Source organism: Oryzias latipes, chromosome 1 (genome assembly GCF_053564925.1).
Source record: "Oryzias latipes strain Hd-rR chromosome 1, Olatipes_Hd-rR_3.1".
Classification (NCBI taxonomy): domain Eukaryota; kingdom Metazoa; phylum Chordata; class Actinopteri; order Beloniformes; family Adrianichthyidae; genus Oryzias; species Oryzias latipes.
Window position 1 is genome coordinate 3739926 of NC_136237.1, and position 14114 is coordinate 3754039.

Here is a 14114-nt window from a genome sequence, read left to right on the forward strand (position 1 = left end):
AATGTGTGCATTTCCAAATGTATATTGCACGTTTGCGGAAAATTACAGTTGTGAATCAGAGCGTGTGTATTTGTGAAAGCGGTTGTGTGCATTTCTGATTATTGAGACTGAATTAACCCATAAATGAGTTTACAGCGGCTCCTTCTTGTTTCAGTCGTGGTTCAGTCCTGATGTCAGCAGAATTCTGGACTGTTTCTGCTTCCTCTGTGATGATTTCGACTCTTTTGTGGTTCTTGCTCTGTTCACGTTGCAGGTAAGTTCATGAATGTTCTGTTCTTTAAGTCAACTCTGTTTGATGTTTAGAAACTTCAACCTTTTACCGGCGTGGTTCTTCCTGAAGGCTATTCAATGAACTTACGTCAGAATTTGGTAGAAAGTTTGTTTATAAGCGGACAGAAAATGATTAAAATGTGGAAACACTCCTCGCACGTCTGGAGGGTGTAATGGGCGCCCATCACAGCCCTTACTTGGGGTTACCTCTGGGCAACTTTAAATACGTTTTTGGTTAAAATGAAACATTTGACTAAATTAATAATCATCAGGAATCATTGATTGACACGTTCCTTTAGATAGAATTAGAAAATGATTTATTTAATTTTTATTTTTTTTTATTTTTATTTTTTTAACTTGTTCTGTCCAACAGTTTAGCAAACAGATTAGAGCTGAAGGCTTTTTGTGTTGGACAGGTTTTACTTTCACAAAAAGAGGTTATATAGCTTCGAGAAACTAGAGTGTAGCTTTGTATAAACCCCTTTTTGTTGTATTAGTTTTTATTTATTTGTTACATTTTGTTTGTGTGTGGGGAGGGAGAGGGGAGAATGTGAGGGGAGGGGGGGGTGGAAGAGAGTAAAAGGAAGAGGTGAAAAGGTGGGGGATACAAGCACTGATTTGAATAAGTTATTATTTTAAGCTGTTACAATTCTACCAGATCTGCCGGAAAGTAAATTGTTACATCAAAGTTGAAAATCTGACACTAAGATGAGTGGAAAAAAAAAAGAAAAAATCTGTCCATCAATACACTGTGGGTAAGGAGGAGGGATGAAGCAGACAGGGAGCAGTGTGACAGTGTGCACGTGCACGTGGGGGTGGGGATACATGCATGCTGCCGACGTGAACCGTGTGTTCATAAGGGGAACCAGATCCTACCCAGCTAGACCAGCCAGACCAGGAGAGGGGAGGAGAGCCCCCCAGGCCAGGAGCCCCCCGAGCATCCGCACCCAGGCAGCCCGGGAGGAGAGGAGGAGGGGACCGCCCACCCCACCGGCCAGGCACAGAGAGGGCCCCCCTACAGGGCCCCCCCCCAGTGCCCAGAGGCACAAGCGAACCCAGTGTCCGGCCCCCAGGCCACAAGACAGGAGCGCTTGTGGAGGGGGTCTGCCGTACCAGGCGGCAGCCATGGGGGCCACCGGGCACTGGACACCGAGACAAGGGCCAGGGACGAAGCCAGGGCCCCCGGAACCCATGAGCCGTCCACCACCCGACCGGCGCCCCGTCTCCGCAAGCCAGCCCAGGCACGCGACCTAAGCAACCCAGGGATCGCCACGCACCCACAGCCACCCCCCATAACCCTACAACCCTACACACTACAACCCCCCCCCGCCATAATATCTGAGCCCCCCTCCCCAACCCTCTCAGTGCCCTCCCCTCTCTGTGATGGGGAGGGAAAGCCCCAGAGGGTCCCAGCGAGCCAGCCCCCAGGTCCGTCCTACCCATGCACTCACGCACACATACTCACAATCATCTGGTTACCCTCCCCACCCCCCGCCGCCACGCAGTAACCCCCCCCCAGCCGGCAGACCCCCAGCGCAGCATGCCCGAACCCCCCAGCAGCCGACAGGATTCCCATAAGCCCGGCCGCCCTGAGAAGACCAGGCAGGTGAAGAGCGCCCCCCCCCCCCCCCACCGACCCCACCCATGTGTGGAGGTGTGGGAGTGCTGTGTGTGTGCTGCAGGTAAAATAGGAGGTCCTCAGTGTGGGGGGCCCCACCGCTGCCAAGCCGCAGAGCCCCCCACTCCGGGGTCTCTCTGAGTGTGGTGTGTATTTGCTGTGTGTGTGCTGCTAGCATGCAGTGTGTGTGTCTAAAGAGGAAGTTAAAATTGTGGGGGGGGGGGGGGGGGGGGGGGGGCAGTGAAAGGTGAGCACGGATGTTTCACCGTGCCCCCCTCCACCAGACCCCCTCCACAAGGCCCTAGATGAATCAGAGTGTCTAATAAGCAAGTAAAAAGCGGGGAGGAGGGCGGGTGCCGACGAGTACCCAGAGAGGGGTATCCCCAGTGAGCCCCGCCAGCATACCCCTCCCATCCAGTTCCCGGAGCCCTATGTGCCTGTGTGCAATATTTGTTTAGGTGAGAGCGGGGAGGAGCAGGCGGATGGGCACAACCGGGGGAGAAGGCTCCCCCGAGCGACCGGCCCCCCAGCCGGCCGCGGTAGGCGCCCCCCCTCCCAGAGCGGCCAGGCAGCCAGAAATGACAAGCCGCAGTTGGAGGCCAGAGCCTCGCAGCGCCGAGAGACAGCCAGCAAGGAAGGGTCCCGGCGCCAGAACGGAGGGGCAGGGGGTCCAGCCCCACCATTCATACCCTGACCTCCCTAAGGACTAGCACGCTACCCCCCCAGGCCCCCCCTCCCAAATAAATAAATAAATAAAATAATAATAATAAAATAAATAAATAAATAATAGTAATAATAATAATAGTAATGATAATAATAATAATAGTAATGATAATAATAATAATTATAATAATAATAGTAATAGTAATAATAATAATAATAAATAATAATGAAATAAACCCACCCAAGTGAAGCCCTTAACCCCCTGCTGTGAGTGCGGCGTCGACCCCCGGGGGGCCAGGCCACGCGCCAACTACCAGCCACGGGCGAAACACCGGCCATGGGCAGACGACCCCAGGCCCCAGAGCCCCAAGCCCCCCCCCCAGCCCCCGCCACGGCTACCAGCCACCCAGCACGGCACCCGGCCGCCGTTCCCGGTCAGCCGCACTGCCTATCCCGCGCCCAGAAGGCATCCGCCCAGGAACCCCTGCCAAGTTGCCGGCAGAGTGTGCGCCCCCACCACCACACCACCCGGGCAACCAGAGCCCCGAGCCGGGTGAACGGCAGGCCCGGCAGAGCCCACACCCCCAAACCCACCCCGGCCCACCCAACCACCCAGGACCCGGCCCAACCTATCACCATCCCACCCCTATTAGGTGATGTGACTAACCAGCTGGAGCCAGGGAGAGTCTGAGGCCGACAGGTTTTTTGTGGAGGACATTATCTCTAAACTAATATGCTCTGACATGAGGTTTCTGTAGTGGTTGATGCTAAGATTATTTTTAGATTTCCAGTTTAGGAGGATAGTTTTCTTTGCGATACATACAGCGGTGAGAACCATATAAGCCTTGTTAGATTCCATGTTGATGTTATTCAGGTCACCTAATAAGCAGAATTTGGGGCAAGCAGGAATCTTATGATAAATCCTCACAAACCTTACGCCAGAATGATTGGACAGGTGGACAGACCCACAGGGCATGCAAATAGTCGTCTATGTTGTTACCTATGCACTGTGTGCATATAGCAGACTGATTGAGACCCATTTTAAATAGCCTCTGTCCAGTGTAGTGAGTTCTGTGGAGAATCTTGTATTGAATAAGTTGCAAATTAGGGCTTTTGGTCATATTAAAGGCATTCAAACAGATCTGTAGCCAAAATTGATCACTAGAATTCAATGATAGCTCAGACTCCCATTTTTTCATGGGTAAGTAAATTGTTTCATCTATGTCCGATAACATCTTATAAATTTTGGAGGTGAGCTTGGGATTTTTAAGGTCAATGAAATGTGTTACTGTAAGGGGAAGGTCTCGGTCTATTTGGGTCAGGCAGTATTTAGTGCTTATAGCTGATTTAAGTTGCTGATATTCTAGAAATTTGTTTATATTAATTCCATAGGTTGAGGATAATGTTGAGAGAGACATAAATTTTCTGTTCTGAATTATATGCTGAAACTGCTGGATTCCTTTGTTCTTCCATGAAGCAAAATTAATCATGTTTTTGTTAATCAAAATGTCAGGGTTGTTCCAAATGGGGGTAAGTTTACATGGAAATAATGTGAGGTTGTTTTTTTTAAGAAAATCCCACCAGACTGTTAACGATGAGCTGATGTTTAAACTTCTGAAGCAATTGTGTTGTTTAATTTTAGAACTGAAGAAAGGTAGATTAGAAATATCTAGGTTATCACAGAGATTTTGTTCTATGTCTAGCCAGGATTCATCTAGCACACCAGGATTCAGCCATTTTTGTACATAACACAATCTGTTCGCGGAGTAGTAGTCCTGGAAGTCTGGAAGGCCTAGTCCTCCTCTATCTTTAGGTTTTTTAATAGTTTTTAAACTGATCCGTGGGGGTTTACCTTCCCAGAGGTATTGGGAAATGAATGAGTCTAATGATTTGAACCAAGTAGTTGGAGGTTTGGAAGGAATCGTTGAAAACAGGTAATTAATTTTGGGGAGAATCGTCATTTTTATGGTTGCAACTCTCCCGATTAGAGAAATGGGTAGAGTTTTCCATCTAGTGAGATCAGCCTGGGTTGTTTTAAGTAGTTGGGTGTGGTTTAGCTTGAATAAATCAGAAAGCCTAGAGGAGATATTTATACCTAAGTACTTTATGTTGCTTGTTTGTATTTTAATAGATAACGGATTTAGATAATTGCAATTAATTGGTAGAATTGTGCTTTTAGACCAGTTTATGGAGTATTCTGAAACTGAGGAAAATCTATTAATTAGGGAGATGATTTGGCAAATGGAAGATTGTGAATTTGGAGTAAATAGTAAAACATCATCTGCATAAAGACTTATTTTGTGTTCTAGATTTTTGGTTTGAATGCCTTCAATGTCTCGACTTTGCCTAATAGCAGCAGCTAGAGGTTCAATAAATAGTGTTAAAACAGAGCAGGCATGTTCGCTTTCAGCCAATCAATAGTAATTTTTTATTTTCTATTTTCAAAAGGATCTTTATTTGGTCAGATCAAAGTCACATGTCCTTTGGTCTGATATCTATCTGGACAGAAATACTTTGGATCTTTTAGAAGCAGAAATCAAACGTTGAGAAGACATTTTCACTTGGAGGTAAAGACTCAGATTTAGAAAAGTTTCTGTTTTCTTTGTTTCCAGGTGAACCAATCATTGCTGCTGCTGGTGATGATGTCATCCTGCCGTGCAGCCTGGACTCTGAGGAGGATCTGCGTTATTTCTCAGTGGAGTGGACCAAACTGGACATGGAGCCAGATCCACAGGGCCGTGTCCCACTGGTGTGTCTGTACTGGGGAGGGACGACCAAGACTAAACACATGAACGAGTCGTATATCCCGAGAGTGTCTCTGAACCCAGACGGACTAAGACGAGGAGATGCAATGTTAGAGATCAGGAACGTGTCGCTCCAGGATGAGGGGAAGTACAGATGCTTCATTCCTGGGAAGAATTTCAGGGAGACGGTTCAGCTGGTTGTTGGTGAGTTTGCTCTGCAGATGAAGAACATTTGTCCTGAACAGCAGACAGGAAATTGTGTCATCTCTTGGTTTCAGACCCAAACAGAGTCAGAGCTCCAACCATGGAAACATCCCAGGTTGACATCATCTCCACTCCAGATCCAGGAGGAGACCAGATCCGGATCAGTCGCTCTAGACCGGCTCTCTGGATCGTTCTTGGACTTTTGACCTTATTGATCATCTCTGCTGTTTGTGTCTTTCAGAGGAAACAACCAGAAGTGAGTCCTGAATTCTCTGGTCTCTCATCTTTCTGCTGGAATGTTCAGTTTCTTCCATCCTTTATTTTCTTCTTGTAGGTTCAGGAACCTCCTCTGGGGTGAAGACATCCCATCTCTCCAAAGCTGCTTTGCTCGTCTTCAGTAATGAAGAGCGTTTCTTGGAGGCGTTTGTCCACAGAGACATGAAAACGTTGGAATAGTGATCCTGTGTTTGAATCTGTTGCTGGAGAAACGACAGGTGAGGTGATCTGAGCGCGTCTGTGGATGAACGTGCACCTTTGGCCAGACCCTGAACCCCACACAGCCTCTGGTGGATGGAAGTGTTCAGCAGTGGAGCCGCCATCAGTGTGTGAATGAGACTGAAAAACACAATACTGGATCAGAACAGAGTAAAATGGTAAATGGAGTTTACTCAAATAGCACTTTTTCACCTTTTTCAAAGTCCCAAAGCATTTTCCAGTTCTGGTTTTTTGAAAAAAACGCAATACTTTTTGTTACAAACATAGTTGTATTTCAACTTTGAGCTATTTTTACTATGAAATATTTATATAGAATCCTTTTTTTTAATCAGTTTTAAAACCTTTTTAACCTGCTGTTTGTAAATAAAATATTTCAGTAATGGAAGTGTTTTAGTATTTCTTTATATTGGAGTTGACATTCTAGTTGGTGATGACACAGATAACATGCATAGCTGACTCTTCATGTCATCAACGTTGTTGACCCCGATGGAAATACTAGACTTTCATTCTGTTGTCTCCTGGGAGATTCTCTGAAATCAGTGACATTTTAGAGCCGATCTCATCCATGGGTTGATGTCCAGAGAAAAACACAAATTTAGGGGTGTGTCCGAATTCCCACATTCATCCCAAACCACTAAAACCCTAAATAGTGGTGGACTATATAGTCACCTGGACTTAAAAAGCAATTCGGACAGCACCACAAAATGTTGAACATACTATATAGTGCATTATATAGGGATTAGGGTGGGTGTTCAGACACAGGGCCAGAGAAATGCTTTGTTCAAGTGCTGTTGGAATGATGATATGCGTGTAGGACTCTAAAAACACACAAACATCAGAACAACAAATCTACTAACACCACTTTTCAACAGTCGAGTCTTTTGGTCTCCTCCAGCTGCTGACCGATTTGATATACCTTGTTGTCCAAAGAACATGGAATCAACTCAACCACTCTGCTTTGATTTGCTGTTTATTTTGGCAATGTGGTGATGAACATAATGATAGGTTGAAAACCTTAAAAGACACAAATCTGTATTTCAATCCAACATTTCAATAAAATTAAACTCATAACAAAATGTTCTTAAATTTAACAGCAATAATCAGCATCAACACAACCGATATTCTCAATTCAATTTAGTCCTTACCCGGTTGTGTCTTTGGTTTGGTTCCTGGAGCTGGGGGGTGTTCCAGAAAGCAGGTTATGCTAGCTCCCACGGTAAGTTTGAGGTTAAGGCAGTTGATAACCTCAGTTTTCGGTTCCAGAAATGGAGGTATGTTTCAGGGTACGTCAAGTTGCCGTGGCAACTCATGCTCTGCACATAACCTGGTCTGGAGCAGGTTTAGTTGAAGCTTAGTTTGTTTTCAGAGAGGTGAAGCAGCATGGTGTGTCCATTTAAAGATGATTTAGTGGATGAAGAAGCTCAGATAATACTTTTTCTACAGTGAGAGGGTGATAAGACCACATATGGATGTTGGAAAGATAAACTTTTTTACTTTGATCTAACTTAATTATTTGCTTCAGTTAAGATAAATCATTTTTTTGTTAAGTCAGTTTAAAAATAACACGTAGTTTTCAGACAGTTATTTTACTTTCATTCAATTAATTCAATTAAGTAGGAGTAACTTTGGTGCTGCTGTTAGATCGGCACCGCAAGGGATTGTGGGATACCATTCCCTTTGCCTGTCTGGACGGATTTGGGTTTAAGTGTGGCTTTTTGACTAAATGTGTTTAGTTGTTTAGCTGTTTTACTGTGTTTTTCCGTGTTTTGCCGAGTTATTTTGTCCTACTATGCTTATGTCTCTGCACCATGAGTGAGAGTGAGGGAAAGGATGATGAGTTTATATAGCACCCCTACAGTACAATAGCATAAGGGCATGGTTGGAAAAGTCCCAAATGAATGAGAGCCCCACAAGCACACAATGTCACCCCCCCCATCATCACAAAAATGAGCATATCTGCCAGCTCAAACTCAGACAAATGACAGGTCAAGAATCATTATTCATTAAGATGGAAAAAATATTTATTGAATTGGAGTAATATGACATCTAGTTAAATAAATCTCCCACTCCCCTGATTGTTGAGACATAGAACATGACACCCACATAAATGCAGAATAACATTCTGCACCACAACAAAGCATTTGTGTATGTAGGACGTCATCTATGGGAGGAAACCGGAACCACAGATAAAATAAAACATGAATGAAGATTATCAATATCATTTTTTCCAGTTTGGTGGGCCAGACTAAATAATAATAATAATTAAATTAACAGGTTGCATTTGGGCTGTAGTTTACCCCCCCCACTATAAACAGAAATCTTCAAACCAGGTGAAATCTGTTTTATTATTTTACTTTAGTTCTAAAAATAGTTTCTAGAAAACTACACGTTTTTGTAAATTGAAATTAGTCTGTCTTTTATTTGATTTATAATTTGAATTTACAGTTTACAAAATCTGCACATTTTAATCTTTCATTTAGAAAATAATGGAGTCAACAGGTCATTGTAGTTACTTTATGTGATCCTTGTTTTAATTAAAAATGAAAATTCAATGTATAAATGTGTATAAATAAACTCAAATCCCATATATTGGGATATAAATGAACGGCTCTGTCTTCATGATGGGTCTCCCTCGGTGTGCCCTGGTTCAGAACTCCTGGATGGTTGTGGGCTGCTTATCTGGGGCTCGGGGTGCTCTCCAGGGACAGGGCCCCACACTGGACCCCCACCAGGCGTGGAGGGCTCTGCAATTGAGACAAACGAAAAAAGACGAAAATCAGACTGACTGTGAAAGCTCTCATTTATAACAATGAAAGACTTTTAAAGGAACACAAATGTATTTCTGTGAACAAAATAAAAGGCCTCATTCTAGAAATAAAGAGACGTATGACGAACCAAAACAATGCTGAACATGATCAGTCTATGGTGGACTTAACAGAACTGTGACTAAACGCTGGTGAATCCAATGCTATGATTCTTCCTCTGTTCCCTCAGGATGAACAAAATATTCAAGACGAGTCGTTTTCTAATATTTGTGATCACAGCAATGCTTTTATAGGAGGCGTGACACAGTGGCTTGATGAGGTTAAGGTCCAAAAGGATGTTTCTGCTGCTCTCAAACATAAACATACATCACATAAAACCCAGTTGCAGTGTGTCAAATGTGGAGGGACGACCAACAAGGTCACATTCTGGAGAGTCGACAGTGTCCTTTACAACTTCATCATACATTAAAATAGAAGTAGATCTGGCTGCTTTGATGGCAAATCAAAGGGTGTTAAAACAAAGACATCTGCTGGAAGAGGAGGAGGAATGAAAAACTTAAACTGGAAGAAGAAATCTGTGCACAAAAGGCCAAACTGAAAATGCGGAAATCTGAAAGTGTTGCAAGTGAAAGGCGTTTTAAATCATCAGATGGAATGAACTCCTACATGGAAAGACAAATAACAAAACAACAAACTCTGGAGTGGAAAGATGATCTGTTTACTCCACTTTCACATCAAGACCTTTATGGGGGCTGAAACGGCAAAGGAACAGTTCCCTCAGTCCATCCAAGTGTCCACATCCAGGACACCAGACACACAATCACTGTGATGGAAAATCAACAGTCAATGTTGAACATAATGAGAAAGCAAAACAAAATTACAAGGCTTCTGATAGATCAGCAAAGTGTTTCATCTTTGCCAAAGCCGGAGAACCACTACAGTACCACGTGTTCATGAGAACATTTAAGAACAACGTAAAGAAAAGATTGAGGATAACAGCGAACAACGTTATTTCTTGGAACAGTAAGGTCTGTCTGAGGAACTGGTTCGGAGCCGTCAAAACATGAGTCCAAACAGGTTATTTAAATTCTAAAACTGCAAAAAACACCTCGAAAATGTGTTTATTTGGAACCCCATTAGCTTTCACAGAGTGGTCGCTAGTCTTAATAGCATAAAATACATAGACTTTACTAATTTCACAAAAAACAAAAACGATTTCACAAAATTCACAAAATAATTTATCATATTTACCTTAAAAGCTTCACATGTTAAAATAAGTAAAAAACAAATTCATTTTTGTACCAGCATATCAACAACACATACATTTCATAACAAGAAATCATACAAATCGTATATTGTAAGTAGACCATGTATCTTAGTTATAAAAATCATTTTGAAATGACATTTGTTATTAAAATAAACCTTGTCCTCCCAGAAAGTTGATTCTATGCAACAGAAGATCTAAATAGCACTGTTCTTCTCATACAATTAGATCTTGAAAAAAGAACAATCCAATCACTGAGCTGAGCTGACGAGTTTGATTTACAGTACAGAGCAAAAGTTTGGACAGACCTTCTCATTCAAGTGAATGGGAAACTTATGGTCTGTACTGTAGATGACAACACCCACTGTATGATACTTTATTTACCAACAATTTTGGCCATTTTTCAAATATGGTGTTATGCATTAAGCATAGAAGACTGAGTTGTTATTTGTCTTTAACCCTCAACCAACCTAAAGTGCTGTTCATTTCATTTCCATTGGTCCAATAAGAGCAGCCAAGAGCCACCCTGGCAGCTCGAATTTCGGGCAAATTGTAAAAAATTTTTAGATGCCCCTGTGCAGCACGGCACTAAATGACTGAGCAATGCTCCAGATGTGACAAGACCAGAGACTGCACAACTGTCCTCATGAGTGAAGGTGGACAATATGAACACAAGGTGGCAGCAGCTCACATGGACAAAGTTCTGTCATGGCCTTTGATTACAACAGAAGATGCTAAGGCCCTACAAGATTACAGCCTTTTTCTCAGAAGCTGTTGCAATGTTATGGAGGATTTGCATTCTGGTCCTAATGTGCCTGCTAACATGCTCAGTGTTATCAAGAAACTTCCCTACATGATTAGAGACAAATGGAGGATAGCAGCTTGTGAACTACAGGAGAAAACAGGATAAAGATGCAGGTAATCTGACATTCCAGAGTTCATAGAGAAACAAGTAAGAGTCTTGACAGATCCAGTGTTTGGAAACATACAGGATGTTCCACCTGCAACTAGGAGTTTCACCAACCCAGAGTCACAGATCCATTTTGGAGTGAAAGAAAGCAGTTTTTACTACATCAGTGAATGACATATTAAAACCTGAGCAGTGAGAACCGTCTCAGCATTTATTTTATAGCAGGTTGATTTTGGACCATGGAGGACGGTCAAATGTACAGCATGTGAGGGATACTGACAGAGCCAGGAGTGTAACGTCATTGACGGGAGGAGACTGGGTGGAGATTTAGTCTCTGCCATAAAATCTTCAGATGTGGAAGTCCAGAGTGCTGACGGGGGCGCAGAGGACAGAGATTCTCAGTCAGCAACAGCAATGTTTACAAGCCAACAAATGAGAATCAAACAGGGTTCTAGGTTCTGATCCAATAAACTGGTTCACGGACTTACATTGAGTCAGAAGCATCAGGCAGGATAGAGAACTGTTTTATCATCATTATTTTTATTAGGAAGACATGCAGTATAAAATAAATTCTGAAATTTCTGCGAGTTAGAAAGTGGAAAAACTGTGCGTCACTAGAGGAGTTTGAGAGAACGTAGAGAATCCAAACGGTCTGCTAGAGGGAGAAACTTTCTGGATTTGATTGTTTGTTTGGACTAACTTAGGCCGCCTTTACACTGCATGGTTCAAGTGACCAAATTCCGATTTTTTCCTCTCATGTGGCACAGACCGGATATGATCGGTGAACGTGTAAGCAGGACAAAAGCGCATGGATTCCGTTTTTCTCAGATCAGATACAGGCCTCTCTCATATGTGGAAATAAATCGGAAACGAATCGGATACGTGCATTTGCGTGTGCCATGTAAGCCGACAAATCGGATATTCCCCAGTAAATGCGAGTCGTACGTCAGTGAGGTCAATTCAGGACACCACCAACTGAGATCACATGACTTATTAAGGTGCTTTTGTGCTGATTTTGCTGTCAGCGTGTTACCTTTCAGCCTTAGGCTTCAGACCGTAGTCGGAAACCGCTGTTATGTCTGGTCCGGACGCAAACGGTAACTAATGAAGCGGGACACCGTTGATCTGGAACAGGCTAGAAGCTGTTTATTTCTTTTGGGGGCATCTATGATGGGGACCATGTGTCTGTGAACACGCGCGCGCATGCTTGCATGTGTGTGTGTAAGGAGAGAGTGAGTGCGCGGGGGACTGTCGGAGAACCGTAAATTAAAAATAAGGTGTCTCGCCCAAAAGTTTTGGAGTCTTTCTTAGCCCACTCTGGAGGCTGAGGGTTCAGAACGGAAAAGTGAACCCCGAGGAAATCTCCCGTGTGTTTCTGACTACGGTCGGAAAAGAGAAGTCATCGCGCAGGAAAGGTTCAACACTTGGATCAAACTGTTCGGACAGCACAACGTCTGCAAACACTTCCTCATTCAAAACTCAGAGAGAGCACATAAGACGGCCGAGCAGCCCTCCTTTTTCCTCCCCCGTGCATCCCCTCTGGAGCGCCCAAGGCAACGCCTCCTTCCGTCGCATCCTTGCCTCCATGACAACCACAATCACAAAAGTCCGAAAGAGGTCCGCGGAAGGCGGAAATGCTGCTACGTAGTCCTCAAAACGTCCACGTTTGATAGTTTCAGCATTGTATATTGTAAATGCAGAAATCAGATACGGGTCACTTTTAAAAGATGATGTAAGCGGGTCGTCAAAAAAATCGGATATAGTCAGAAAATCGGATATAAGCTTCAAGACCTGCAGTGTAAAGGCGGCCTTAGTTTCCAAACTTCAGAAAACTTCATTCCTTTTTTCTTTGTTTCCGGCTAAACAAAAACAAACCAATCATTGTCAGAATCAGTTAAAGATGTTTGACACTAGAAGAGAAACTGTTGCTGATATTTTCTTGATTTCATTCTTGTTCTAGTTCTTTCAGTGTCTGAACTTCAGAAAGATTCTGATTAGCTTTATGTGAAACTCTGCTCTCTGTCTCGGTGTCCTGTGTCCGAGAGTCCTGGACTTATTAGTTTTTAATTTTCTGGTTGCTTCACTCTGCAGCAGTCTGAGGAAACCATGTTTGCCAAACATAACGTGTAAAAAGGACCACACAACATTTTTCTTCTACCCTTTTTTGAGAACTTTGTTTGATTTGTCCATTTTTAACGCTTGTATTTTTCAGTTTTTGTTTAAAAAAAAAAACAGAACTGGAATGTTTTCCTGTAAAAAAAAAAAAGGCAAAAGTTTGGACCAAAAATAACTTTCTTCACTTTAAAATCTCACGTTGAATTGACTGAAAAAAAAATTAAAAGAAAAGGACAGCTAAGACCAGAACAAGAAACTTTGACCTCCGAAGTGTTTTCCTCCAAAAAAAAAAAAAAAACACAACTAAAAAAAATTTGAACCCAGGCAATAACAGAGATCAGATTTAGAAATCAGCAGAAATCCTCTGAAAGAAAAATCCTTTAGTTTAAACTGATACTGAACAGATTTTCCAGCTGGTGGAACCTGAGACAGCAGAGAAGAGGAAGTCTGACTGAATGGAAAACGTCAGAGATTCACTGGAGTTTCTTTTCCTTTGTAAATGAGCCAAAAACATTCAATTTCCCCCCCTAACTCGTCCTGTCCAACAGCTGATCAGATCAGAGCTGAAGGCCTCTTGTGTTGGACAGATTGTACTGTTACATTAAGGGGTCATGGATCTTCTGACAAACAGAGTGTATTTGTATAAACCCCTTTTGTGTTTGAGGCTAAGCTTTATTTATAATAATTGTATTTATATGCAATTCTTGTTCGACCGGACCGAAGAAAATGAAGAGAGAAAGAGGGATGTTAGAGATGGGGGATAAGGGGTTAGGATGGGGGAGATGGGGGGGCAGTCGTTATTAAAGTCAGGACATAAGAGTGTCATCAGTAAATGAAAGAGAGAGAGAGAGAGATTTTATTACTTTATTTATCCCTCGATGGGGAAATTCTGTTATCTGCGGCAGCAAAAAAAGACATCCAAGAAATACAGCAGCAAAAGTTGCATTCACCAAAAGACAAGGTGACCTTTGGTGTATTTACAGAAATAACATTGTAAATGCAACAGAAAACACCTGCAACCTGCTGTCTTTATGTCAGATCTGCATTACCAATATTCTTGAGGAGG